General features: G+C 39.7%; 3 non-coding genes across 3 annotated transcripts; all 3 read right to left on the minus strand.

Moving 5' to 3' along the window:
• Window positions 1–384: 384 nt before the first annotated feature.
• On the minus strand, window positions 385–457 carry trnav-aac (transfer RNA valine (anticodon AAC)). The gene has a single exon. It is a non-coding gene; the product is annotated as a tRNA-Val (tRNA).
• A 4,494-nt stretch (window positions 458–4,951) lies between these two features.
• trnav-cac (transfer RNA valine (anticodon CAC)) lies at window positions 4,952–5,024 on the minus strand. Its single transcript has one exon. It is a non-coding gene; the product is annotated as a tRNA-Val (tRNA).
• Window positions 5,025–5,275: 251 nt separating this feature from the next.
• Window positions 5,276–5,350, minus strand: trnav-aac (transfer RNA valine (anticodon AAC)). Its single transcript has one exon. It is a non-coding gene; the product is annotated as a tRNA-Val (tRNA).
• Between the last annotated feature and the right edge of the window lie 141 nt (window positions 5,351–5,491).

A 5,491-nucleotide genomic window follows, 5' to 3' on the forward strand; every position in this document is an offset into this window, starting at 1 on the left:
CTACGTATTGTATAAGTATCACTCCTTCCGGGATTTTCAGTTCAGCCAGGTGAGTCTTCAGGATATGGTCTTCAGGACCTTTCGCGTGTGAGGCGAACGTGATAACCACTACACTACGGAAACTGAAACATGTTGCCAGAAATAGAGTTAAAGAATCTCACCACGTGATGTGACAGCATGCATATCCATTATTTGAATAACCTGTTACTCTTTGTGTTGACTATCATTTCATATATTCAACTTCTCAGATATATTCCGTTTCCATTTCAGGTCTTTAAATTTAGATTCAAAAGCTAAAGACAACATCCTGGTACTTTATTGTATTTATTTGTTTAATTTCAGACATTGGCTGTAGCCTGTGCTGCCATTTACTTTTTGAAAAATTGTTTCCGCCCGGTCTCGAACCGGGGACCTTTCGCGTGTTAGGCGAACGTGATAACCACTACACTACGGAAACTGAACACAGCAAGCATGAATACTCTAAATAATAGTTTATGTGTATCAAGATTTACTGTTGAAAGTATGGATTCGAGCATTAATAAAAACAAAGTCACGTCGATGGGTGACATGACAGCGTGGGAGGACCTGCCCCACGGTTCATATAAAACTGTATGTCAGAGCGCACTCTCTTATTTCTACTCACAAAGTTAGCTTAGCCGTATCGCGCAAATTGACTGCTCCGCATCTTCCCAGGTCCAGGTAGGGTAAACAAATGTATTTGGCGGGTGCTGTCCAACTCCCGCCAGATTATAGTAACTCTCTACATTTACTGTGTATTGTGGTAGCTGTTGTAATACCAGTCAACGACTGAGGACGTACAGAAATGTCAATATTCTTATAAAAATTCAGCATTTAATATAAAGACTATACATAAGATAACATTTAATGAAGAAAATAATTTAAAATGTATACATTTTATTCCTAATTATTCTTGTTAAAGTTGATTGAGAAGCACTTGGGACATTGAAAAATGGCCTCTTCCACTGAAATAAAATAGTCTCAAACGTATAAAATGTACATTGAAGTCTATGTCATTATGCTTCAATTATCATGAAGGCATACACACAAGGATCATTTTGAAATTTTATCCAGTGTATATTTTTTTATATATAATTTTGAATGATTTATCTTGAGGACAAAAAATAACACTTTTAGTGATATTGACCTGGCCACTAAAAGAGGGAAAGCCCATGAAACCGAGGTTGAAGGTTGATTCTTTATCCTCTAAGATAAAGCAGCTAAAAATGCTTTAGCGTTCCTTCCAGCCCCTGAGTAAGGGGCCTTCTAGCACTGCCTCCAGCATGGGGGACGCAACAGAGGACTTTAGTGACCAGGCTAGAGCTTGACGACCCTCAAGCCACAGCCCCGGCAGTTAACCTGTTCTTTAAGAAGGCCCCGGCAGCTACACCATTCAGTGAGCCACCTTCACCGGCTGACCCGTGGGCTCTCGCCCACCCCAGCAAGGATAGGACGCAAAACATGGGCTGGACTAAATGCCTAAGGTGGATGAATACATAGAAGAGCTGATGCTCTCCCCAGATGAAGCCTGCTGCCCCAGACCTCAGTGCAGGTCCACAGATGAGCTACTGTCACGGGCCTACGACACAACGGCCCGCATTGGGAACCCTCTCTCAGTGCTCATGCTAGCACAGAACAGGATGCTCCTGCCAGAGCACGCAGACCTGGACCTCTGCAACCTGAATGATGCATCTCTTCAAGCGTTTGCGTTCAAAGAGCAAGGCCTGGTTGGTGGAGAGCTGCAGAGATGGTTGTCCTTATGAAAGGTTCTCCCATTTCCACAGAGTAACTCTAGAGCTCTATCAGAGTGACCATTGGGTTCTTGGTCACCTCCCTTACCAAGGCCCTTCTCCCCCGATTTCTCAGTTTAGCCGGGTGGCCAGCTTTCGGAAGAGTCTTGGTGTTTCCAAACTTCTTCCATTTAAGAACGATGGAGGCCATTGTGTTCTTGGGGACCTTCAATGCTGCAGAAATTATTTATTTGGTACCTTTCCCCAGATTTGTGCCACGACACAATCCTGTCTCGGAGCTCTACGGACTATTTCGTCAACCTCGTGGCTTGGTTTTTGCTCTGACATGCACTGTCAACTGTGGGACCTTCTATAGACAAGTGTGTGCCTTTCCAAATCCTGTCCAATCAATTGAATTTACAACAGGTGGACTCCAATCAAGTTGTAGAAACATCTCAAGGATGACCAATGGAAACAGGATGCACCTGAACTCAATTTTGAGTCTCATAGCAAAGATCTGAATACTTATGTACCTTACACGTACAGTTGAAGTCTGAAGTTTACATACACCTCAGCCAAATACATTTAAAGTCCATTTTTCATAATTCCTGATATTTAATCCTAGTAAAAGAAATCCCTGTCTTAGGTCAGTTAGACATTCTTAAAATGAAGTGGTGATCCTGTCTTTATATGGTGGTTTTGGAGCAGTGGCTTCGTCCTTGCTGAGCAGCCTTTCAGGTTATGTCGATATAGGACTCGGTTTACTGTGGATATAGATACTTTTGTACCTGTTTCCTCCAGCATTTTCACAAGATCCTTTGCTGTTGTTCTGGGATTGATTTGCACTTTTCGCACAAAACTACGTTTCATCTCTAGGAGACAGAACGTGTCTCCTTCCTGAGGGGTATGACGGCTACGTGGTCCCATGGTGTTTATACTTCCATACTATTGTTTGTACAGATGAACATGGTACCTTCAGACGTTTGAAAATTGCTCCCAATGATGAACCAGACTTGTGGAGGTCTACAAAATTGTCCTGAGGTCTTGGCTGATTTCTTTTGATTTTCCCATGATGTCAAACAAAGAGGCACTGAGTTTGAAGGTAAGCCTTGTAATACATCCACATGTACACCTCCAATTGACTCAAATGATGTTAATTAGCCTATCAGAAGCTTCTAAAGCCATGACATCATGTTCTGGAATTTTCCAAGCTGTTTAAAGGCACAGTCAACTTAGTGTATGTAAACTTCTGACCCACTGGAATTGTGATACAGTGAATTATAAGTGAAATAATCCGTCTGTAAACAATTGTTGGAAAAATGACTTGTGTCATGCACAAAGTAGATGTCCAAAGCGAATTGCCACAACTATAGTTTGTTAACAAAAATGTGTGGAGTGGTTGAAAAACGAATGTTAATGACTCCAACCTAAGTGTATCTTCTGATCTTCCGACAACTGTAACAAAAATGTGGAAATAGTGAAGGGGTCTGAATACAGTGGTTCCTCCTTTAAAGGTTTTGTGATACTGCAGCACACCTTGCTGGCTGCTGCAGCATTCTATGACACGTTATTTTATTGTCAGCCATTTTTTCATTAATGCAAGTCAGTGCTAGTTTGATCACCAGAGGGCAACTTTGAGAAGCATTTGATAGTCTCCCATATTGGCATTAGAATTTTAAACCATTTTGTAATACATAGTACATGGGATTGATTAAGACATTTGGCTGAATTAATTTGATTAATATTATGGTGTTCCTATTCCAGAAAAAACAGTCAGGATAGAAAGTATTGCTGTACAACGTGATAGTTGGGGGTAGGCTACAGCGGATTGGAGAATTCTAAATTAATATCTAAGGGACATGACATTTCCACACCCTAATTGTAATGTAACCAATACTAATTTCTTCTACAGGTAGACCTACAGTATATCTAAAAATATTTTATTCGATGACGTGACTCTCCGCCAATAATTACATTTAGAGGATTGGAGGATTCTAAATGAATATCTAAGGGGCATTTCCCGTTAGGATCTGTGAGAATATCTAAGGTGCTTTTATAAACTTCTAAGTTGACTAATAATAATAGCTTTGTTTAAAAACTAACAATATTTTGGAGATTGTTTTCATGTAACCCAGAGTGAGCGAGAAAAAGGCAATTCTTGAACAATTCACTAATTTGTAAATAATGCCAGTTTGTTATTTAGAATTATTTATTTTTGGAGAAACCTAACGTGATTATTTAGCAGACATCACTGGCTTATATTCAGTCAACACATACATTTTAAGAATATCATGAAATATAATTGAACATTTTCATTTCTCCATGCTTGTCACAGAGCAGCGTGAAACGGTGCTGAAATAGTGTTGACTAGGAAACGTTCCCACTGTTCTGTTCTTAGCGCCAGTCTGCACGTTCAAACTAATTAGATTCTTCAAAGTAGTCACCCTTTGCATTGATGATAACTTTGCACACACTTGGCATTCTCTCAACCAGCTTCATGAGGTAGTCACCTGGAATGCATTTCAATTAACAGGTGTGCCTTGTTAAAAGTTAAGTTGTGGAATGTCTTTCCTTCTTAATGCGTTTGAGCCAATCAGTTGTGTTGTGACAAGGTAGGGGTGGTATACAGAACATAGACTTAGTCTTTTACCAAATAGGGCTATATTATTGCATGTTAAGTTCTAATTCTCAGAGTAAAACAGACATTATGAAAGCTTAACCATGTTTATTTCTTCCCAGAGGGTCAATACCGCTGCATTAGACCAAACATGTTTCCACCACCACAACTATATATACTCCAATTTAGGGACTCCTCCTCTCCAATCCTTACATCTTTTATGGTTAGACAGGAAGACGAAGTAATAGGGTGATAAACCTATAAAACACATACAACAACACAGAGTTACACATGGAGTAAAACAAACATACAGTCAATAATACAGTAGAAAAATAAGTTTATATACAATGTGAGCAAATGAGGTGAGATAAGGAGAGGTAAAGGCAACAAATAAAAGGCCATGGTGGCGAAGTAAATACAATATAACAAGTTAAACACTGGAATGGTAGATTTGCAAAAATAACGTGATCAGCACATGCACAGAAGCTTTGGGATCTTTACTGCAGAGAAAATAGGTCACAGAAAATTCGGATTCACAACCACTCCGTTGTTAATTTTCAGTCACTGGTCCTATTTTGACAAAACATGTTTCCGCCCGGTTTCGAACCGGGGACCTTTCGCGTGTGAGGCGAACGTGATAACCACTACACTACGGAAACTGAAACATGAACCCAGAAATAGAACGAAAGAATCTCACCACGTGATGTGACAGCATGCATATCCATTATTTGAATAATCTGTTACTCTTTATGTTGACTATCATTTCATATATTCAATTTCTCAGATATATTCCGTTTCCATTTCAGGTCTTTAAATTTAGATTCAAAAGCTAAAGACAACATCCTGGTACTTTATTGTATTTATTTGGTTAATTTCAGACATTGGCTGTAGCCTTTACTTTTTGAAAAATTGTTTCCGCCCGGTCTCGAACCGGGGACCTTTCGCGTGTTAGGGCGAACGTGATAACTCACTACACTACGGAAACTGAACACAGCAAGCATGAATACTCTAAATAATAGTTTATGTGTATCAAGATTTACTTCATACCTTTTAAACCTTCAGTACTGTTGAAAGTATGGATTCGAGCATTAATAAAAACAAAGTCACGTCGATGGGTGACATGACA

This window comes from Oncorhynchus keta, unplaced genomic scaffold (genome assembly GCF_023373465.1).
Source record: "Oncorhynchus keta strain PuntledgeMale-10-30-2019 unplaced genomic scaffold, Oket_V2 Un_contig_16429_pilon_pilon, whole genome shotgun sequence".
NCBI lineage: Eukaryota > Metazoa > Chordata > Actinopteri > Salmoniformes > Salmonidae > Oncorhynchus > Oncorhynchus keta.